The sequence below is a fragment of the Orcinus orca genome, chromosome 14 (genome assembly GCF_937001465.1).
Source record: "Orcinus orca chromosome 14, mOrcOrc1.1, whole genome shotgun sequence".
NCBI lineage: Eukaryota > Metazoa > Chordata > Mammalia > Artiodactyla > Delphinidae > Orcinus > Orcinus orca.
The window spans coordinates 45253494-45278504 of record NC_064572.1 but is presented as its reverse complement, the minus strand read 5'-3'; the positions used below and the strand labels follow the sequence as shown (position 1 = coordinate 45278504).

General features: G+C 39.0%; 1 protein-coding gene across 14 annotated transcripts in view; it reads right to left on the bottom strand.

Moving 5' to 3' along the window:
- MARCHF8 (membrane associated ring-CH-type finger 8) overlaps positions 1–25011 on the bottom strand; it is a 111612-nt gene that overhangs the window by 62703 nt on the left and 23898 nt on the right. Inside the window, exon 1 of one of the 14 annotated variants that reach the window (XM_033412146.2) lies at positions 23216–23308. The exons of the other annotated variants lie outside the window; for them this stretch is intronic. The gene's annotated coding sequence lies outside the window, so the exon portion shown is untranslated. Of the gene's footprint in view, positions 1–23215; positions 23309–25011 lie in introns of those variants that run through there. 14 annotated transcript variants of the gene reach the window in all.

The following is a 25011-nucleotide window of genomic DNA, read 5'->3' as shown; positions in this document are numbered from 1 at the left end:
AAACGAATAAGAATGGTTATGTTCCAATAAAACTTCACTTACAAAAACAGGTGGCAGACTAGATTTGGCCCACGGGCCTGGAGTTTCCTAACCCTGCTCTAAGAATATTCCAAGGAAGATGAGGGTCATCACAGACATTCCTGGGGCCATAAAAGGCTGCCCTTAGGTAAAATAATAGTGTCCGAATAAGCTATATTCATGATTCCAGGCAGCCCTTGCTTTTTTTCTGGTTTTCTCCTACATTCCTCTAAAGTACCTAGTAATTGAATTGTGTGTCCTCTATCTCTCTGCCCCCACTGAAATCTATCAAACTCTGTATACAAAACCAATTAAATATAAATTACCCAAACTATCCATAATGTTTAACAAGGTAACAGTTCATGCTGTTTGTGAATTTTAACAAAGGATGGAAGCCTTAATCCAAAAGAATGAAGCTCTAATTTGGGGATTTTCATTTATTAAGCATGTATTGGAGGTGGGGCAGTAGACAAGGAGGGTGAACAACAGGGCCTGACAACCCTAAGTACACATCTATCGAGCAGCCATTTGTTCCACCTCTCCCCTAACTGTGCTCTGGACCAAAGATAGGTGTTTGTGTGGCTGATCCCACCTCTGACAGTGTTACTAACCAAACTGAAGAGCAACAGGACTCACAAAACCAATTTCTTCCACAGGACTCTGATCAACAAGGAACAGGGAGGAACAAGAAACCGGAAAGGATCAACACACAGGAGAAAATAAGCTAAAAGAATATCCTGTTTTTAAAAAGTCTAGTTTTATAATAGTTGGGTGATCATTCATAAGTAATAAAACAGGAAAACAAGAGTAGGTAATATTAGTATCTAGACATTATATCCAATAATAAATAAAATATTAATGTATAGATATTATATATCACCTATTCTATTTCAAGCCTTTGATGAGGCTGACACAAGATGGAACACTGTACCCAAACAAATGGTCTGAATATATGTGTTTAAATAAGACAAGAGGCACTCACTTAGTGCTGCATTGTCTTACACTCTCTGGAAGATCACAAGCCAGTAGTGAGCCGTTTTTCATCACTAATGCATTAAAGTCCTCTGTCAGAGATGACAAACTCCATGGGGCCTCTTAGAATACTTAGTCAAACTAACCATGCCTAGAGCCCCACCACATAGCATGCCAATAGCTGCCTTTGGTGCTTCTGGTACAATCATCATTATTACATTATTGGTACTTGACCATGACAAGCCTGGAAAAGACTATTTATGCCATAGAAACACAAATGTGAGAGGGTTTTAAATTTTATTGCAAAGTTTTGAAGGACCTCCCTCATTACAGCTATGTAAGCTACTCTTCTGATATGCACCCCTATCTCCAGGTACTAGACCTGAAAGTGCCTGAAGCAATCCCTCTCCTATGTCAGACATATTTAGGATAAAAATGATAATTTAAAAAACCAAACTACAAAACAAACCATACCACTTTGTATGTGAAGGTTCATATGAAAATCATAAAGCAGGTATTACTCATACTAGTTTCTTCACATTATTTCCAAGTATCATTTTCTATCAATTCAAGTCATGTTTAATTAAGAGCAATAGTTAAACCTCTGCACTATGCCTGACAATCCAGTCAGGAGGACTTCAATTCCACTAATGCTACTTTGCAAAATACAACACACTTAATATGAACATCCATATCTAGAAGAACTGGACTGACAAAACTGGTTGTTTAAGAGTATGGAAATGAATATAACATGTTCATGGATCAGAAGCCTTACTATTGTTAAGATGGCAATTCTCCCCTAATTGATCTACAGATAAAGCAATTCCTATCAAAAACCTTCTGACTTCTTTGCAGAAATTGGAGAAGCTGATCCTAAAATTCATATGGACCCAGAACACCCAAAACAATCTTGAAAATGAACAAAGTTGGAGAACTCACACTTCCTGATTTAAAAACTTACTACAAAGGAATGGTAAGAAAACTGGGTTTAAGATGGTGGCATAGGAAGATCCTGAACTCACCTCCTCCCACGGACACAACAAATATACAGCTACACAGGGAACAAATCCTTCTGAAAAGAACCTGAGAACTGCCAAAACACCTGCTCCACAACAAAGGATACAAGGGCCTCATCGAGACAGGTAGGAAAGGCATGCTCTCACCAAAAACCCCACTCCCAATATGGTGACCCACAATCGAAAGAGATCTTAATAAAATCAATCAACAAATCAAGCAATAGACAAACAAATAAACGGAGCTTCTCCCCGAGGAGTAAGGGGTTTATACCCACACCAGGTACCACAACCTTTGGGTCTTGCAACAGAGAGAAGAGCCCCCAAAACGTCTGCCTTTGAAAACCAACAGCGCTTATGTTCAGGAGTAACTCAGGATGGCAGGGAATGAAGACTCTGCTCTTAAATAGCATGTGTAAAGAACCACTTGCCCCAGGACCCCGCACAAAGAGCAGCAGTTTGTAAAGAGCTTAGACCATCTGTGAGGGAAATTCACTTAGTAATCTTACAGCAACTGCCAAAGGGGCAGAAGTCTGCTGGGACTCTCCAGGGATGGAATGCTGACAGATGGCATCTTTACAGGCTCCCCCTACCTTGCTGGCACTGGCAGACACCATTTTTGCCCTCTCATTCTAACCTGCTAAAAGCAGTGTGTGAACAGCCCTGCTCGAGCCACAGCACCAAGAGATGCAGCTCTTGAGCAGCCACACACCTCCATTCCACTCGCACAACCCCACCAAAGCCAACAGGCATTCACAGCCCGCACAGGGGACATCCACTGAGCGCCAGGCCCAGGCTGACAGGAGGACTGTGTTTCTGGACCCCACAGACTGAAACAAGTGGAAAGAGAGTTCAAGAGACAACGAAGAACCAGGGCAAGGTTAAACAATAAGGTTCATTTCCCACATAGGGCCATCCCTTCAAGACAGGGTAAGAGAGCTGCTTCACATGATACACAGAAACACAGTGAGTCAAGCAAAACGAGGAAATGGAGGAACACATTCTAAATGAAGGAACGAGATAAAACCCCAGAAAAAAAACTTTAATGCAATGGAGATAAGTAATTTACTTGATAAAGAGTTCAAAGTAATGGTCATAAAATGCTCACCGAACTTGGGAGAACAAGGGAGGAAGACAGTGAGAAATTCCACAAAGAGATAGAAAATATAAGAAAGTTCCAAACAGGACTCACAGAGCTGAAGAATACAACAACTAAACTGAAAAACACACTAGTGGGAATCAACAACAGCAGGCTAAGTGATACAGAAGAACAGATGAGTGACCTGGAGGACACGGTAGTGGAAATCTCCAAACAGAACTGCAAAAAGAAAAAAAGAATTTTTTAAAATGAGGATAGTTTAAGGGACCTGTAGGACAACAGCAAATGCTCTAACATCCACATTATATGGGTCCCAGAAGAAAAGGGACAGAAAAGATATTTGAGGAAATAATGACTAAAAACTTCCCTAACCTGGGGAAGGAAACAGACATTCAGGTCCACAAAGCAAAGAGTGTCCCAAACAAGATGAACCCAAGAGATCCACACCAAGACAGATTATAATTAAAATGTCGAAAGTTAAAGAGAGAATCTTAAAAGCAGCAAGAGAAAAATAACTAGTTATGTACAAGGGAACCCTCATAAGACTATCAGCTGATTTTTCAGCAGAAACTTTGCTGAAAAGAAATGAAATACGGGTACATGCTACAACATAGATAAAACCTGAAAACAGAAAATGAAAGAAGGACCACATATTGTATGATTTTGTGTGAAATGTCCAGAGTAGATAAATCTATAGAGACAAAAAGTTGATTAGTGATTGCCAAGGGCTGGGGTGGGGATTGGGGGGAGGGGGGCAGTGATAGCTAAAAGGGTTTCTTTTTAGGGCAATGAATATATTCTAAAATTTATAATGGTGATGGCTACATAACTCTTAAGTATACTAAAAGCCATAGAATTGTACCCTTTAATGAGTGGATTGTAATGGATGTGAATTATATCTCAATAAAGCTGTTTTTAAAATATAAAAATAATTAATATGGATTAAGATAGGTAAATTTTTATTTTTCCTTTGTGCTATCCCTAATGTAATTTACCTGATGACATGGAGATTGGCCACTGTTAGCCTATCATTCTTCCAGTTTTGAGAAAGGTAACATGAAGTACATAAAATTGGCAATCAGAAACCTAAGTTCAAGTCATGACTCTATTAAATACTAACTATGTGATGTTGGGCAAACTGATGAATTTCAAAGGCTCTGTTTCTTCATCTGTGAAACAGAAAGGTAATAATCTCTACTCAGTTCACAGGGTTATTGTGAAGCCAAATAAGATTATGTCCATGTACACAAATATCAGGGTTCTTAGCATCAGCACATTTTCCAGCCTGCTTTTTCAAGCATCTGCAATGATGCCTCTCACTGCTTCACAAAGGCCAGTTTGTTGGCTTTGTCTTTCCAGTACTATTTTCTGTCCTTCTCTACCTCAGTCTGACACAAGATATATACAACTGGGACCTCAAATCCTTTCTGACATTTACTTAGGACCTCTAGCAGCATGACTCTGCTAGAGGGGATACAAGGCTGACAATGCTATCCCTCTAAGGGGAGAGGTAGGAAAGCCCTATCCAGAAGACCATCCCAGTAGCTTAACAATCAAGCTGTTCTATGTGCTTTCCAGATGGTCAAGATAAGCAAAGGATTCTGCCCATTCCAACAATGCTTGGGACAAATACAGACGACAAAGAGGCAGCCAGGAGAAGACACAAGATGCCAGTGGCAGCCCCCCCTGAGAGACAGCCACCCTGGGTCTGCATGCCTCCCTGTATCCTTGCACACAGGGTACCAGGCTCCAGTAGAGCCCTCCTCCTCCCCATTGTGAGCTGTTGAATTGCAGTATCCTGACTGGCACTCTAAATAAACAACTTTAAGTTAAGCTTGTTTTTATCAGAACATTCCACATAGGAAATGAGAAGCCTACGAACAGCAGCTAGCAGACACAAAAAGAAAAAACGCAGTACAAGTGAGGAGACCAGCTGTAATACACAGCACTGAATGCCCAAGGCCAGACCTAGAACAGTGAACTTGGAGGGAGAAGAGAGACCACTTGAAAAGGAGGACTGACATAATCTGGTGAGGGATCTAAACCGTCCTCTGGTTTCTAGCATTCACAAGACCGGAATGCAGAGAGGACTGCGAGATGCAGGAGGGGTTGGCCATGGGCACACTGAGCTTGATATGCCGGTGGGAAACCCAACATATGTACACAGTGCACACTGGGAGTCACCAGCATACTGTGACACCTGAATACACAGGAATAGAATCTGGTTTCCAAGAAAAACCTGCAGAATCAAGCATTTATGTCATTAGGTGCTATAATCAAATGATAAAACCTAACACCAATACAGGATTTTAAAACCTTTTAGGAAAAAGCAAAGGAAAATCCCTAACTATCATATTAAAAAAAAAAACCTATCTCAACCAAAACTTAACATTATACTCACAGAGCAAAACTCTTAGAGGCATTCTATTTAAATCAGAAAGCAAAATAAGCATATTACCACTGCCATTATTTAATACATAGTTAGATACTAGGAGAGAGATTCATAAAAAATGTTAACAGCAGGTTAATGATGTGGCAATACAAATGACTTTTCATTTCTCTATTTCCTAAACTTTTAGTAACAACACTTTTATAGTTTAAATATATATTTTTAAAGAGTTAAAGTTAAAAGCTCAAGTCATTCCACATAGGTTGGTTAACAGTCAGAAAGTTATCAATGAATACATGTACAACCATAAAAGGGCTCATTTTCTGTGAGGAATACATTTCTGAAGACCTCACAGAAATCAAGCTTAATTTTCCTACAGGAATAAAGTAGGAGGATGCATTCTCAGGACGCTGATGTTTTCAACCACTATAGTGTTTGTTTTATGCTCCTTTTAAATTTTTTTCAGGAATTCCTCTAATATTTTTGCAGAGTGCTTTTCCTTAAAAAACAGCATACTGTATCATGGGAATAGTTTGCCTTTCTTCATGGTGTTTTATTACATCTGACTTTCATTCCAAAGTGACTGATTTTGGAGACTTCATTATTTCATATTTTATGCATAGTAAGCCTTATTAATTATTTCCATGTCACACTACTTCCAGTTTGCATACTTCCCACAAAATGCAACTGCAATGGGATGGCCTTTACACATCCATAGAAATGGAGGATAAGAACATGCAGTGCTAGGAATATAGCGTTATAACATGGCAGATAAGGGGAGGTTAGTACTTGACCACGGTCAATAAATCTGAGCATCTGCCCAGCGTTAAGAAGACTATCTGTTGTTTACACTGCTTTTTTCCAGTGTATGTCTGTCCCTGTTGCTATGGCAAAAACATATCTGTATCAAGAACCATCATCCTTCACAAAACTCAGAAAAGAATAATAAACATGGGCTATTAGCAAATGGTTTTTTTCTTCTAATGATGGTTATAAAAGAAACCTCTTGTTCCAAAAGTGAAAAAGCCTTCTTTCCAGCAGAGGAGAATAGACTGTTCTCTCTTAACAACAGATTTCCTGTGTGAAGGAAGCCCCTGTGGATCTGACCATGAGATCAGGCACTTTTGCTGTTTACATGATATTTATTATAAAAGTCCCTCAATTTCCTATCACCAATCATATAAACTTGTCCACTGCCCCCAACCCTTTCATGTATTAAATAAATTGTATTATGCAGTTCAAAGGAAGAGGCGGCCTCAGCCCTGGGAGTGTACCTGGGCTCTTTGCCATCCTCCTCACCTGACAATTCAGGGGCCTCACTCTATCAGCCACCCTCCTACCCCATATTTTCATCCCATCCTTTCTAAAGGCTCCTCCACATCAACAAAGGAATAGAAACAGTTTTCCAAGAAAATGCATAGCATAAGTAGTCTATGTCACTAGTTGCTATAAAAAATTATAAAAGTTCACACTGATACAGAATTTCAACGTCCATTATGGTTCTCCCATATTTAAAAACAAAAGTAAATTTTGATTTGCATTTCTGTAATGATTAGTGATGTTGAACATCCTTTCATGTGTTTGTTGGCAATCTGTATATCTTCTCTGGAGAAATGTCTATTTAGGTCTTCTGCCCATTTTTGGATTGGGTTGTTTGTTTTTTTGATATTGAGCTGCATGAGCTGCTTGTACATTTTGGAGATTAATCCTTTGTCAGTTGCTTTGTTTGCAAATATTTTCTCCCATTCTGAGGGTTGTCTTTTCATCTTGTTTATGGTTTCCTCTGCTATGCAAAAGCTTTTAAGTTTCATTAGGTCCCATTTGCTTATTTTTGTTTTTATTTCCATTTCTCTAGGAGGTGAGTCAAAAAGGATCTTGCTGTGATTTATGTCATACAGTGTCCTGCCTATGTTTTCCTCTAAGAGTTTTATAGTGTCTGGCCTTACATTTAGGTCTTTAATCCATTTTGAGTTTATTTTTGTGTATGGTGTTAGGGAGTGTTCTAATTTCATTCTTTTACATGTAGCTGTCCAGTTTTCCCAGCACCACTTATTGAAGAGGCTGTTTTTACTGTATATTCTTGCCTCCTTTATCAAAGATAAGGTGATCATATGTGCTTGGGTTTATCTCTGGGCCTTCTATCCTGTTCCATTGATCTATATTTCTGTTTTTGTGCCAGTACCATACTGTCGTGATTACAACCCTCAGAATGGGAGAAAATATTTGCAAATGAGGCAACTGACAAAGGATTAATCTCCAAAATATACAAGCATCTCATGCAGCTCAATATCAAAAAAACAAACAACCCAATCCAAAAATGGGCAGAAGACCTGAATAGACATTTCTCCAATGGAGATATACAGATTGCCAACAAACACATGAAAGGATGCTCAACATCACTAATCATTAGAGAAATGCAAACAAAACGACAATGAGGTATCACCTCTCACCAGTCAGAATGGCCACCATCAAAAAATCTACAAACAATAAATGCTGGAGAAGGTGTGGAGAAAAGGGAACCCTCTTGCACTGTTGGTGAGAATGTAAATTGATACAGCCACTATGGAGAACAGTATGGAGGTTCCTTAAAAAATAAAAATAGAACTACCATAAGACCCAGCAATACCACCACTGGGCATATACCCTGAGAAAACCATAATTCAAAAAGAGTCATGTACCACAGTGTTCATTGCAGCACTATTTACAATAGCCAGGACATGGAACCAACCTAAATGCCCAATGACAGATGAATGGATAAAGAAGAGGTGGCACATGTATACAATGGAATATTACTCAGCCATAAAAAGAAACGAAATTGAGTTATTTGTAGTGAGGTGGATGGACCTAGAGTCTGTCGTACAGAGTGAAGTAAGTCAGAAAGAAAAAAACAAATACCATATGCTAACACATAGCTATGGAATCTAGAAACAAAAAATGGCTCTGAAGAACCTAGGGGCAGGACAGGAATAAAGACGCAGACATAGGGAATGGACTTGAGGACACGGGTAGGGGGATGGGTAAGCTGGGACGAAGCGAGAGAGTAGCACTGACATATATACACTTCTAATTGTAAAATAGATAGCTAGTGGGAAGCAGCCACATAGCACAGGGAGATCAGCTGGGTGCTTTTTGACCACCTAGAGGGGTGGGATAGGGAGGGTGGGTGCGAGACGCAAGAGGGAGGAGATATGCGGATACACGTACACATATAGCTGATTCATTTTGTTATACAGCAGCAACTAACACAACAATGTAAAGCAATTATACTCCAATAAAGATGTTAAAAAAAAGTAAAAATTTTTTCAATGCTCCTATTCTCTTTCCCTCTATAACCAAACTTTCTAAATTATATCTACAATGCTCTTCACTTTCTTGCTTCCACAACTCAGTTCAATGCAATCCAACCTCTGCTCCCCCATTCCACAAACTGTTCTTGGCCTTTCTCATTTACTGATCAAACTTAGGAGAAGAGCTCCAAATGAAAAAAGTATAGTAACACATACATACATACATAAACACATACATACATACATAAACACATACATACAAAAAGAAAAAAACGTAGGGGAGATAAAGATAACTTTCTAAAGTTTAAAAAAATCCTTTTAAACAAGTCAATCAACATCCTCTTAGATGTACAGCCAGAAACTTAATTTCCCATGCACCCTTCTAAAGGAAATTCTTGGAAGATGTACTCTATCAAAATAAAGGACTAAATCAAGGAAGAGAAAAACACAGAATACACAAAACCATCATTATAACTTAGGAGAGGCACAAAGTGCAAGTTCCAGGATTGTACCTGCACAGCAGGCCTAAAGACTACTGGTACAAAGTGGAGCAGACATATGGAACACTTCCAGGGGCAGGTCTCCAGAACACAAGAAGTCTCAACAGGGAAGATGGAGTGACAGATAATATCATGGACACCTTAGAAGAATTAAGGATAAGTATAATAATGATCATACAAGTAAAAACATAAAGTAACAACAACAAAACTATAGTAGAAAGAAAATATAATCATTTGTATCTAAAATGAACAATATTTCAATACTGATAATGGTGTAAACATTTTAACGATATAAACAACTTCGTGGAAACAACTTTGTGACATAACCAAATCTGAAGGATGGAGAGAAGAGAGATGGGGTATAAAAGGAAGTCAAGAAATGATGTCTAATATTTGTAAGTCAAGAAATAGTATAAGCATATTATCTGAAAACATGGAGGCAACAATCAGAAGATACAAATATGGCATATACTTAGCTGCCTCTGTGGAACAGGACAAGGGCTGTGAAGGAGTGGAGCAAAGGACTACTGGTTTTCATTACAGGACTTTGGGTACTACCATCTCCTACCCACAGTTCTAAAATTCAGAAAAATACCAAAACAAAGCAAAACAAAACCCTAACTTTTCTTTACTTACATTTAACATTAAGAGCTAATCTTAGGGCTTCCCTGGTGGCGCAGTGGTTGGGAGTCCGCCTGCCAATGCAGGGGACACGGGTTCTTGCCCCGGTCCAGGAAGATCCCACATGCTGCGGAGCGGCTAGGTCTGTGAGCCAGGGCCGCTGAGACTGCACTCCGCAAGGGGAGAGGCCACAGCAGTGGGAGGCCCGTGTACCAAAAAAAAAAAAAAAGATCTAATCTTATATAAACTCTCTGGGGGCCAAAACCTGACCTGAACTGACAGGAAGCTATTTATAGTCTCTACTTATGCAACTCAGTATAAATATTATGCTTCAATGAAGAAATATGAATGTGTTTTACAGGTATTACCCCAAGAAGAGTACTCACTAATAAATACTATATATAGACTACCTTTCTAAAATCTGAAAATTTCTGAAGTCTAAAATATTTCTGACCTAAGAATTTTAGATGAGAGAGTTTGGGCCTCCATTTCACTTTTCAAAAAGCTATGTGCATTTATTACTTTTTTCATTTTGAAAATATTCAGAAGAAATAAATGGAGAGAAAGTATAAAGAGAAAACAGGCAGGGAACTCATGTGACCTTAAATGGAGCAATACCTATACCACATATTTTCCAAATGTAGCATTATACCTGGGTCACTATTTAGGTGCTGAATAAGGAAATTCCCTCTCTCATCGAAAATTTTAAAGAGGAAAAAGAGGAAAAAGAATCAGAGAAAACTTCATTTGATTCATCATTCAACTCCTGGGATAACCGCATCTATCCTGCTTTTCTAGAGCAAGACAGAGCTCTTCTTCCATACCCTCGAGCTCTTCTACACTCACCTTCAACATTTCTTTACCTCCCACGCACGTTTCATCTCATTGCAATCTGGCTTCAGTATAGTAAGGTTAACAGCACGCTCCATGGCTGTTAAGCCTAAAGGACATTTTCTGGGCCCATGTAATTTGACTTGAAATATTTACTCATTCGCACAACAGTAAATATTAGGATTCCTCAAAGCTCCAGTTTACCCTCTCCTCTTCTCATTCTGTGTTCCCTTTTCCTGAGTTATCTAATCCACATCTTTGGCTTCAGTGACCACCTTTGCGCATTTTTACTCAAAAAGAAAATACTGATAAATCAGACTTGATCAAATTTAAGACTTTTGTGCTTTTAAAAGGCACCATTAAGAAAACTGAAAAGATGGACTGGGGAAAAAAATGTGACAATCATCTGTCTGATAAAAGACTTGTATCCATAATATCTAAAGAACTCCTACAACTCGAGAAGACAACCCAATTTAAAGATGGGCAAGGGCTTCCCTGGTGGCGCAGTGGTTCAGAGTCCGCCTGCCGATACAGGGGACGCGGGTTCGTGCCCCGGTCCGGGAAGATCCCACATGCCGCGGAGCGGCTGGGCCCGTGAGCCATGGCCGCTGAGCCTGCACGTCCGGAGCCTGTGCTCCACAACGGGAGAGGCCACAACAGTGAGAGGCCCGCAAACCGCAAAAAAAGATGGGCAAAAGTTTTTAATAGCCATTTCACCAGAGAGGATAAATGAATAGCTAGTAAGCTCATGAAATGATCTGCAAATTAAAACCACAATGAGATAATACTATATCCCCCCTAGAAGAGCTATAATCAAAAAGACAGTCAATATCAACTATAGGATGTAGAGAAACTGGAGCCCTCATATACTGCCCTTGAGAATGTGAAGTGGTATGGAAACCTTGGAAAACAGTTTGGCAGTTTCTTAGTAAGTCAAGCATAAACTTATCATACAACCCAGCAATTCCACTCCTGGGAACTGACTCAAGAGACATAAAGACATACGTCCTCTGTGGATGTACTGTATATGAATGTTCACAGTAGCATTATTCATAACAGCCAAAAACTGGAAACGTTCCAAATGTCCATCAATATATAGACAAAATGTGGCATCTCCACACAATGGAATACTACTTAGCAATTAAAAACAACAAAACAATGATAAATGTTACAATATGGATCAACTTCAAAAACCTTATGTAAAGTGAAAGGAGTCAGACACAAAAGACTACAAACTGTATGATTCTATTTTCATGATGTTTCTTGAAAAGGCAAATTCATAGGGACAGAAAGCAGATCAGTGGGTTAGGGCAGGAATAGGCATCAACTGCAAACATGCACGAGGGAACTTCTGGGGGCAATCAAATGGATGCACAACTCTAAATTCACTAACCTCACTGAGGGTGTACTTACAATGAGTGAATTATACTGTATCTAAATTATTCCTCAAGATGCTCATCCTACACAGCCTAAGAGGCCCTATGTGGTTTGACCCCTATTTATCTGTCCAACCCCATTTTGTACCACCCTCTCCCACTACAGTCTAGCAACAGTGGCCTTCTTTCAGTCTCCTAAGACTTTGCAGCTCCTTCTACCACAGGGCCTTCATGTATGCTGTTCCCTACCTACAATGCTCTTCCTGCCCCTCATGATCTAATTAACATCTGACCATCCTCAGGAAATCCCACATTTATTGGTCTTTACAGCATCAAGAACCTCTACTTCATTAACAATTATCACAATTGGAATTTTACACTTATTGAACTCTTTAATTAATGATGTTCTCATTAATTAAATTAATTCTTTAATTAATGACGTTTAGGCTGTAAGCTCCCTAAAGGCAGAGATCCTATCTCATTTTGCTCACCCTGTATCAGCACTCTCTAGCCCAATGCAATCACATAAAATCCATTCAGTAAATACTGACTGAACCAATCTTTCTCAGACAGGAGCCAGAACTAGCTGGGAATTTCACTTGTAACTCAAACTATAACAATACTGTTCACTGTCTCAAATGCTGATTAAGTAGCATAGTGGAAATTTAGACAACACAAACAAAAATTCGGTATTTTTCATCCCTTTACAATTCATCTCAAATGGGAAGAAACAACTGATCTTTAAATATCTGCAGCAGATTGACCACATCAGACGAAGTCCAAAATTGTAATGGAATTCAAAATGCAATCCAAGTATTTTTAAGAATAATTCTAAAAGGCCACAATTATAAGTTGTTAAGAATTGCTGATAAAAGCTCTTTTAAGACAGAGGAAAACTTAAGTGTCATAAGTTACAGATAAGTAACTTCAATCTTTAAGTCAAAAATCCAATGAAGAAAAAAAAAATCCAATGAAGAACAAGTAGCAAGTTAATAAGGACATATCTACAGAGTCAAAGAAGGGCATAAAACATGCTATCACACTAACGGTATCACCTCATAGCCTTTTCCCTTCACTCAACCAGGGAAGAAAGGTCTCTCACAAGCAACTCACATCTGGCCACTGTCTTGCCCTCACTAGACCAATAGGTATCAAGGCACAAACCTTAAAGTATCAAACTTACCCTACTCCCACTCTTTACTGAAATTAAGACCAAAATTAAAGTTCAGAGTTCTGAGAATTTTAGGGAAGATGGTAGAGTAACACCACAAGGTCTCCATATGCCACCCACTAAAAAACAGTCTGAGACAAAGCTTTGTTTGACTTGGCCTATTAACACTATGAGCTACAAGAACAATGAGCTTATTAAAAAAATATCAAAATGAATTTAAAAATTTAAATGCAACAGAATAAAGCAGTAACTACCAGAATATGTGTGTGCAATTACCAAAAGTGAAGAAAAAAATCATAAAATACACAAACATATCCCAAAGACTAAACAAATTTACTCAGAAACAGAAAAAAGATTCTGTTAGTTTTAAAATCCCCTAGGATACTTTAGAGTATGACTAGCGGTAATAAAGAGTAAGATCAATGTTACATAAAAAATAACAAATAAGCAATGCTGAGGATAACTAGAAAATGAAATCCAAAGTATAAACAGTTTAAAAGTGATAAAGCAAGAGAAACAAACTGAGAAGTACAGAAATACCATCTCTGAATAGTAATGCTGGAGGAAAAACACAACAGATGAAAGCATCTGAAAATCGTAAGTGTTTTACATGCATTATCTCATTTGATTCTCACAGCAGTACCAGAGGGTACAGGAACTGTCTTATCTCCAATTCACACATGGCTTAGAGAAGTTAAGCAACTTGCCTAAGGTTTCTTAGCCATATTTTACTAAATATATAGTAGCCTGTGGTGACTTACAAGGTGAATCTAAAATATGTAGGTTTTTTTTCATTTCACTGTAGCATAGCTGTTGGAAAGAAAAAGATAAATCCTGGTGTGTTGCTTGCTGGCTTTGTTATGGTAAAGATTTATTATGATCACCATGGATATAAACAATAACACGAAATCCGCATTTGAAGTATTAAATAGTAACATGCTTTCTGCTGCAATTTTGTCTACATGGAGGGACATTTGACCAAATGGGTATACATGCTAAAAATTTGACAAAAATAATAATTTTAGATATTTCAAGGCAGTAAGATGTGCCTGAAATAGCTCAGTCCAACTTATACCAAATATTTAACTTTATCATTTCGAGTTGACTTGCAAATTTATATCACAAGCCACAGAAAAATATTGCATTTTAAAATTATAGTCCATATTCTTAAACTATTATATATTATAAATTACATATATAATAACATAACCTTAAACTATTATAACTATATAAAACTAAAGCTGTGTCTTTAAACTACTCCAGTAGATTATTCAAGGTAATTTTTCTAACCTGCAACCTCAAAGGCTGGAGCCAAGAAGAGAGACAGAGTGGACTCCAGGTATGTCCAACAATGCTGCCCAGTGGGAGAATGGGCCACTAAGGAAAACTGAGGGAGCCTGGTGCTGGAAGTCCTAAGCCAAATGTAAGTGCTTGGCCAGGAGAGAGGAGAGTGCTGCAGACTGAAGGCTGCTGTGTGCAACTGAGAATCTCAAGGAGCAGAGTAAGAGAGGAGCAGGCCAAGGCTGAGAGCGAGTGAGTAAGAAGATAACATGGGGCAGGCGGGACTCAGCTCCAGACAGTGTGTGTCATCTGTGACTTCTCCATTGACTCAGGGAGACCTCAGCAGAACCACTCCACTATGTGTGTGAATTAGGTGAACCAGGGATGATTACAAGGAAAAGGGCCTATGATGTCTTAATCTTCCAGAAGATTCTGAACCTGAAGAAAGTTAAGGAGGAATACCCACGGGCATTCTTCAGGACAAATACAAGAATACTGAAAACACTAGTAGTTAACAAAAGGAAAAGAGGAGATTTGTTGGGGTTCTTTCAGCATTTCACTTCTGAGAAAGGGAAGTGCGAGTCTCACGAACCTAAGAGATGGAAAATACCTTCAATGAAGTACAGAACTAGTCTACTTCCTCCAGTTCCTCCACGTGCCCTTTAATGCTTGTCTTGCAGAGAAAAATCTGATCTTTACAGATGAGGAAAGGGGGATGGAGGAAAAGTCAAGGCTGCAGCAGCCCAGACTCCCCTCCTGGACATTCACCACACCGTAATGGAGTGACCTGCTTACATTTTTGCCTCCTTCACTGGACTGTGGGATCCTTGAGGGTTCAGTAATGAAGCCAGAATTAGAATTACAGGGATAAATCCCTGCCATTAGTCACAGGATGTTTCTGTTTGCCACTGCTGGGTAACAAACTATCCCAAACTTTGCTGCTTAAGCAGCAACAATTTCCTATTTCTCACAGTTCCATGGGTTGACTGGGCAGCTCTTCTGCTGCTCTTACCTGACTTACTCGTGCTGCTGCACTGGGCCCAGGTCAGCTGGGGATTGGGCTCGGTGAGGAAGGCTGGGCCTCCCTTTCCACGAGGCCTTCCTCACAGCCTTCTTCACATAATGGAAGCAGCATACCAAGAGAGCTGGCCCACTACACATGGTGCTTCTGCCTGCATCATGTCTGCTGATGCCCCACTAGCCAGTTCAAGCCACATGGCAAAGCCCAGTACCGAGGGTATGGAAACAGACTCTACCATTTGATGGGAGGAACAAGCAGACCCACATTGCAAAGGGGCAGAGGCATGGGGAGGTGGTTCACTGGGGGCTACTATGTACCAATTTACCATAAATTGTTTTTGCTATTTTTCTCTCTGATAATAATTATTTTTATTAGTAGAATTTTTATTATAAAGTGTTTTTACATCTATTACAACTAAAAATAATGTTCTCTTTTTAAATACATTTATTTATTATCTTTTTATTTATTTTTGGCTGCATTGGGTCTTCATTGCTGCACACGGGCTTTCTCTAGTCGCAGTGAGCAGGGGCTACTCTTTGTTGCGGTGTGCGGGCTTCTCACTGTGGTGGCTTCTCTTGTTGCAGAGCACAGGCTCTGGGCGCGTGGGCTTCAGTAGTTGTGGCACACAGGCTCAGTAGTTGTGGTTCGCGGGCTCTAGAGCGCAGGCTCAGTAGTTGTGGCACACAGGCTTAGTCGCTCCGTGGCATGTGAGACCTTCCCAGACCAGGGCTCGAACTTGTGTCTCCTGCACTGGCAGGCGGATTCTCAACCACTGCGCCACCAGGGAAGTACCAATTATGTTCTTTAATTTGAAATGTGGAGGGAAAAGTTACTGGGCTATATTTCTACTTCAAAATAATGGATCCAAAAATATTTCAAGGCTTAAAGACTAGAATTACTACTGGCAGCAATTCACATCATTTGAAGATCTCATGTTTCTTCACAAACATATGAAACATATAGATCTTTTGAAGCAAATTCATTAAATTGACAGAAGAAAGAATTCTGACCATATTTTATAACAGAAAAACCTAAGGCAGCTATATTTTATTTGAAATGTTTCCTGCAAGAATTCTCATCATATCACACTCTATAACGTAGCACACAATGCTGGTGGTACAGACAGCCCTGCACCAGCCAGCTGTCATCCCAGGCTGGAGCAAGCATCTTCTCTACTTAATGCAGTAAAGTAGAGAAACCAGAGAGGGGCTTGCCTCACCATCCAAGAAGTATCTGTCCAGTCAGGACAAATCTTCCCGAAGACCCCTGCCCATGCCACGGTCAACTCTACCCTTGTTCATTCTGATCCACCCCCTCTTGGGATGCTGTTCACACTCTGCACACCAGGGCAAAAACTCCCTGGCCTTCAGAGCACATCCCAAAGCTTATCTCCTCTGTGAGCAAAGAAACACCAAAACAAGCTCCCCCACCCCTACCTTACCACCCACAACACATACCCAATATTCTTTACAGTTTGACATTTAATTATACACAAAACGGTCCTTCAGTATATGTGTTGGCTAATTTTATGTGTCAACTTGAATAGGCCACAGTACCCAGATACTTGGTCAAACATTATTCTAGAGGTTTCTGTGAAGGTATATTTTTAGATATGATTAACAATTAAATCAGCAGACTTTGTGTAAAGGAGATTACCCTCCATAATGTGGGTAGGCCTCATCTAATCATCTGAAGGCCTTAACAAAACAAACAAACAACAAAAAAAACCTTGACCTCCCCTGGCAGAATAGGGTGTCTGCCAGCAGACCTGTGGTCTCAAACTCCAGATTCAACTCTTCTCTGGGTCCCCAGCCTGCCAGCCTACCCTGCAGGTTTTGGACTTAGCAGTCTCTACAATTGCATGAGCCAACTTCTTAAAATCAATCAATAAAAATCTCTCTCTATCCATCTGCTTATGTATATACTATTGCTTCTGTTTCTTTGGAGAACCCTAACACAAAATACTATCTAGTTATAGATTATTCCCTACAGTGTATAAAGCTTGGCCTACTTAAAAGGCTGAATTCTCTCTGGACCATTACATATTTTTTAGCATTCCTTATAGTGTTCTGGATTATAATATATTTCTTTAGTATTCCCTACAATGTTTTGTATAGAGCAGGGGTGAAATACTTCTAAAATGTTAACTGGTGGTTTTTTTAATATATAATTAATTTATTTATTAATTTATTTATTTTTGGTTGCAATGGGTCTTCGATGCTGCGCACGGGCCTTCTCCAGTTGCAGCGAGCCGGGGCTACTCTTCGTTGCGGTGGCTTCTCTTGTTGCAGAGCACAGGCTCTAGGCGCACGGGCTTCAGTAGTTGTGGCACGTGGGCTCAGTAGTTGTGGCTCGTGGGCTCAGTAGTTGTGGCTCACGGGCTCTAGAGCACAGGCTCAGTAGTTGTGGCGCACAGGCTTAGCTGCTCCGCAGCATGTGGGATCTTCCGGGACCAGGGATCGAATCTGTGTCCCCTGCAATGGCAGGCAGATTCGTAACCACTGTGCCACCAGGGAAGCCCTAACTGGTGTTTCTTTATGACTAAACCTTGAATCCTTCCAGTTTCCTAACCTTTCGGCCCCAATTACTGTGATTTGCATGGTAATGCATAACAACCCATAAGTTGAAAGAAAGAAAGCAACATTGGCCCCAGAGGAAAATGGTCCCAGAGCCAAGTCTGCAGAACAAGGCACAATCAGAAAGTCTAGCTTTGATCCTTGCCCCCTCCAGTCTATGCCTCTCTCTCCCACACTCCATTTAAAATATATAAGCAAGTGTGTGCACGAATGCACACATGTACACATTTGTTTCTGCCTCCCAACACCATCTTAGATGAATGGCAGCACATTGTATATGATTTTCTTTCCTTGCTTTTTACTCTTCCTGTTGCTTCCTGGAGATCATTCACCCCAAGTATATAGAGACATTCTTTATGCCTTTTTGCAGCTATATCATATTCCACTGTGTGAATGTGCTGTAGTTTACTCAACCAGTCCCATATTAATAGACATTTTGGTTGTCTTTAGTCTCTTGTTATTACAGATAGTACTGTATCTAATACCTGGTATGTATGTTTGTTTGTTTGTTTTAATTTTGCCACCCTATGGGGGATTTCAATTTTAAGTAGAATAACTTGCATTCAGGAAGCATTCAGATGCAAAATTACTGATGGATTATTCTGCTGGTAGTGGGGAATTCAGGAGACCAGTCTTTTGACCAAAGTTTGGAGTCTTTTCTTTGAGTATGGGTCCACTGACTGGAGTTCTAGATCATTGTTCTTGTATTAGCTATATCCATACAGTAACTTCTGTATTTTCCAGTTTCAATTTCTTTAAAGTAGATTGAGACTTCGGAAACTTTTGAAGCAAGCTGAGCACAGAATTATAGTCTTTTAGAGTGTTTTTTCCTGGTCTTTTGTAATTGTTTTACTTATAACCAATCTGTCAAAAATTTTTAAGGAAAATAATATGCCTGTATGGATAATTTCCAAAGTATTCAACTTATTTTTTATGGAAATAGTAACTTCTTATTTTTGCAGCCACATTTTCGCTCATTTGTGATTAGTTTACATAGTGTTAAATTAAATTATACAATTGCAATAACAAGTACAGCCAACATAAACAGGTTTGGGTATGTTAAAAGAAAAATTTCCACAGACAATTTACTGATCTATTAGGCTTTCATTCAATGATTCACAAATTGGGCAGCACCTCGTCTAGCAGAAAGGAGCTCCGATGAACTAAGCGAGAGACTTTTATAAACCAAAGTGAGCAGGAACAAGGAAGCTATACTGGGCATTTGCTGATTGGTTAAAGCAGGTTACTTCCCTTATGTGGAGCAAAGGGAAGCCTTGGAGCCAGGTAGGGTAACTTGTGTTGAGCAGGCAATGCTGATTGGTTGCCCTAGGCCTTCCTTTTCTGGGAGAGTCAAGTGCAGAAATTTAGTGAAGTTTTGGTTTCCTGACATGGGGTTTAGCATGAGCGACTCCATCTTGGGCCTAATCTGATTACTTTAGCAGGTATAAACAGATTTTTTATATGCTCATAACTCAGCTGGTGGGAGCAGACATGTACATATTGCTGAGAGTAGCTTACTAAATGAGACCATTCTGTATGTTCTGAGCATTAGCTAATATATTTTAGGAAGGGAATGGATAGCATCAGTCCACTTCTAAAATTTCCTGTTTCCCTGTAGGGGCCTGGTATTTACAGGTGCTCAGAAAACATTAGATGAGCTATTTCAGTGTCTGCAGGTCATGCTGGCTTTCTTATCCCTATGAAAATAGATGCCTGTCCATTTCTTTGGTTCAGATATGTTATGTGTCTTCTCAAAGAGAAGGGATTTATAATGAGGTAAAAATCTCTGAGAAGCGACAGTTAACTTCAAAAACAACTGTTTCCTGATTTACACTTATATCACTTTTAAATTAGGTCTTGGGTTACTATTTTGATGACTGACTGAAACATGTTTTTCTAACTATAGTTTTTGTCACTGGAAAGTGCTACCTAGAGGAAGAAAACTAAAAAGAATAGATTTCAGGATCACAGAACAAACAGTAAACCTAAAATTTTTACATTCTACCACCTGTGTGCAAATTAATATAATATTAAAATTGAAATCCTCCTATAGGGTGGCAAAATTAAAAAAAATACAGATGTACCAGGTATTAAATACAGTACTATCTGTAATAGCAAGAGATTAAAGACAACCAAAATGTCTATTAATATGGGACTGGTTGAATAAACTACAGCACATTCACACAGTGGAATATGATATAGCTGCAAAAAGGCATAAAGAATGTCTCTACATACTTGTGGTGAGTGATCTCCAGGAAACAGCAGAAGGAGTAAAAAGCAAGGAAAGAAAATCATATACAGTGTGCTGCCATTCATCTAAGACGGTGTTGGGAGGCAGAAACAAATGTGTACATGTGTGCATTCGTGCACACACACTTGCTTATATATTTCAAATGGAGTGTGGGAGAGAGAGGCATAGACCGGAGGGGACAAGGATCGAAGCTAGACGTTTTGCTTCTGCCTTGTTCTGCAGACTTGGCTCTGGGACCATCTACGTGTTTTCCATAATTATTAACAACAACAACAAAATCAAAAAAAAATTTTAATCCCTGAAATTCAAAAGCGAATGAAACAAAGCTAAATATTTATTGAACTGCTGGTGTAACCAAGCAAAAAGGAATTATTTCAAATAATGTAAAACACAATTTCACAGTACATCCCTAGAAGAAACTATCCTAAGAATAAAAAGGATGGGAGAAAATGTTTTTGAATTCTTAAATGGTTTTCAGTAATCATACTGTTAGTATAATACTGATAAATAAGTACCATTACTTATTATCAATAAGTATCAATATTATTATGGACCAAGATTTTCAGCAAATATGAAATCAAATAAGTTCAGTAGAACCCTCTATTTCTAAATTTAAGTTTGAAAAATCAGTATGAAACTCATGAAGTACTTTCTCCGAAAGCCTAGAAGCAAAAACTGACCTGTGGTATCCAAACTGCAGTCTCTAAATACAACTTCCCATTAAAAGGAACCACAGCTCATTGAAGAAAGGGCTTATTCCAGAGCTACAGCTGGAAATATACAAGTTGATGAGCATGGACATCTTGTCACACCAGGAAGCAAGAAGCTATCAAAGGCATTCGTATCAAAAGGACCCAGGAGCCAACCTGAAGGTGCTCTCACTGGCCAAAGAAGGGACAACTTGATCATCCATAAGAAAACAACTTGAGGGACTTCCCTGGTGGTGCAGTGGTTGAGAATCTGCCTGCCAATGCAGGGGACACAGGTTTGAGCCCTGGTCCAGGAAGATCCCACATGCTGCGGAGCAACTAAGCCCATGCACCACAACTACTGAGCCTGCGCTCTAGAGCCCGTGAGCCACAACTACAGAGCCCGCGTGCCACAACTTCTGAAGCCTGCGCACCTAGAGCCCAAGCTCTGCAACAAGAGAAGCCACGCAATGAAAAAAAATAACCCACGCACCACAATGAAGAGTAGCCCCCGCTCACCGCAATTGGAGAAAGCCCGTGCGCAGCAACTAAGACCCAACAACAAAGACCAAATGCAGCCAAAAATAAATAAATACATAAATTTATTTTTAAAAAATTTTTGATTATTAAAAAATAATCAAATGTGTAAAATTCATGTGTTCCTAACAATATTTTTAAAAATAAAGAAAAAAATCATTTGGCCATCTTTGGAGATATTAAGGTCCTTCCAAGAGTTATAAACAAAGGAAAAGAATCAGTCATTTAACCTGTTTTCCCTGTATGAACTGTACCTCCAGGTAACCAAATAGTTGATAAAGAGAAACTTCTCTATGGAAGTAAACTAAAAGCTAATAAATGAAGAGGGAATGATGAAACTAGAACAGCAACATCGTGCAAACCCCAATTAAATAATGCAAATTATAAGTGGCCACTGATATCACAAAGAAAAAACAACAATCAGACATTATGTGCTGTTGGAAACCACTGTTTATGAAACATACTTGCAAAAAAGAAAAAAAGAACTTAAATCTCTAAAACTAACGGTGGGGTAGGAGGATGAACATGTTAAATGACACCACTGGGATGCATTCAGCAAAGTTCACAGTATGGGCAGTTCTACAAGATAAATGACAAGATTTATTCAGCAGACACATTTCAAGAACAAAGAAGATAAATAAGGGGAAGCTATAGATTAAAAGATAATTTTAAGAAAACACATCAACTGAATGTAATGTATGGATGGACTATGATCAGATCCTGATTCAAACAAATCAACTGAAAAAAAAATAGTATGAAATAACTTTGGAGTGACAGCAGTTCTATGGTCAATTCTAAGAAAACAGCCCTTACCTTTCAGTGAAAGTACTGAAATATTTAGATAAAATTATATGATAACTAGAATTTGCTTGAAATATGCAGTGGGAGAAGGAATACAAGGAAACAAAAGAGGCTGTCCAGCTGGGGGATGGACAAACAGTAGCTCATCATATTATTCCTCTACTTTTGTATATAACTGAAATATTCCATAGTTAGGTTTTGAAAATTTGATGAATGACTGTATATCTATATGCTTTAAGTTACTGACAAAATGTTCATGGTATGCATAACTTTCCCCTTCTACAATTCTTTCAGCATAAGTGGCAATACTTGTACTCTTTCACTTGTCTCTCCTCTGCGGCACATACCCCTTACTTCTCTGAACTATAAACTAAAAGCACAGAGCCTGCTACATAGGAGCTGCTCAATAAATGTTAAATGAATAAATTTCAGTTTGCTGTACATCTCCTCTGCTCTAGTAAACCCTCCAATAACTCTAATCTGTTAATTCAAGTTGTGGTAAAGGATGAGAAAATAGAACCAAGTACAAATAAATAAGGTAAAAAAATCCAAAACCCTGCCCTTAACCTTTTAAATGTATATCCCACAAAAGATGCTCACTTTTTTTATTGTAGTAAAAAACACGTAACAAAATTTATCAAATTAGCCATTTTTAGATGTACAGTTCAGTAGTGGTAAATATATTCACATTGTTGGGAAAAGATCTCCAGAGCGTTTTCAATTTGCAAAACTGAAACTCTATATCCATTAAACAAAAAATGCAGTAAATTCACCAAACTTACTGTAGTAATCATTTCACGATGTATGTAGGTCAATCATTTTGCTGTACACCTTAAACTTATACAGTGCTGTATGTCAATCATATCTCAATAAAACTGGAAGAAAAAAATAAGTCAATAGCAAATAAAAGATGCTTATTCTTAACACTTCCTACCCATTGCCTATTTTACCCTATATGTGTCTCTAGCTACCACAACAGCTTTTAACGTACAATTCTTTTCACAATAAACTTTATGGATCACCAGCACAATAACAGCAGATTAAAAAAAAAAAGTCCTTAAAGGAAATGAGAGAGGTCAGAAGTATGACTATGAACAGAAGATCCATATGAGCCTCTGTGCAGAGGACAGGGCTGGAATGTGGCTTCACAGTCACTCTGAATGGGAGTGAGGGGCCAGAAGAGGCAGGCCCACAGCTAAAGGAGGTCAAATGAGGCAGCACCAACTACGGAAGCAGTAGTCCTTTTGTGGCTGCAGTCATTAGGGGCTTACCACTCCTCTGGCCGCCCCATAATAATGATGGCAAGACCGCTGGTAAGTACACAGTGCCAATCTAACAGATGCCTTAGATCAGGTAGTTAGGAAAGCACGGTGCCAAGCCTCATTCCACAGACTTTTAGTTAAATATGCCAATTCAGGCCTACAAAATAATAATAATAATAATGATTTAGCAATAAATCTAGTAAGAATAACCATATTATACGTGTTTAACAAATAAGAGAAAGTATCACTGATACTTTTCTGCCTGTTACTATAGTTTCAATTAACTTTGGTGGTTTTATTTTAGAAAGATGAACCCTGAGTAAATCACTACTTTGAAAATCACTCACATACAACATTATTCTTCCTAAGCATGACCCCAGCTGAGCCTGCACTGGGACCACTCCAGGAAAGAAAGATAAGAGAGATTTTGCACATGACTGGGGTTACGGGCAGGGTCAGTCCTGCTAAAGGCCAGTTTACAAAAAAGTCTGGGAACTCTCAAAAAGGTGGGGGGACAGGGGGAAGGGCACGATTCATTCTAAAGCAACAGCCTGAGTTTAATCCAAAGAAAGCCATAGAGCATGAGAACACAATGTGGCTTGGAGAACATGGTATCTGTCATTCACACTACACTGCATAAAACAAGGGAGTTGTAAATAGAGTTAAAGACACTTCTCAAAAAGACTCTGTAGCACAATGAAAGTTCAAGGATTTGGAAGCACAGGAAGCCAGCTGTTAGTCACAAAACTGAGAGTGGCATGGGTGATAATGACACTGTAGAACTCCTGCAAAAGGCTGAGGAATTGACAACATTGGATAGCTCCAGAAGGACTGAGGAGTGAAGGTAAAGTTAGAACCAGGAGGATAACAGATAAGCCAATCAAGAAATTACTAGAACCCCTTTCCCCTCACAAGGCCAGGTGAATAAAATGTGCCTGTAATGAGTACTTAAGTACTGGTACTCTGAAAAGTGGATAATGTTATCCAGGACAAAAGTGCACCCTATTTCCTGGCAGAATTCATATTCAAATGGCCTCATGAGGAAACCATCTTCAACTGAGGTCCTGTGGACTCTCACAGATTAAGTCTGAAAAAAAAAAAACAAAGCTCAGATCAAAATTTACCATATACACGAAGAAACATATCTCTAAGAGTGACAATCAGCAGAAATAACCAATAACAGAAACAATATTTGAAGAGATAAGAGCTGAGAATTTTCAAAAATGGACAAAAAATTTGGATCAAGATTCAAGAAACACAATGTATACCAACTAGTATAAACAAAAAGAACTGAACACCTAGACGCATTGTAGTAA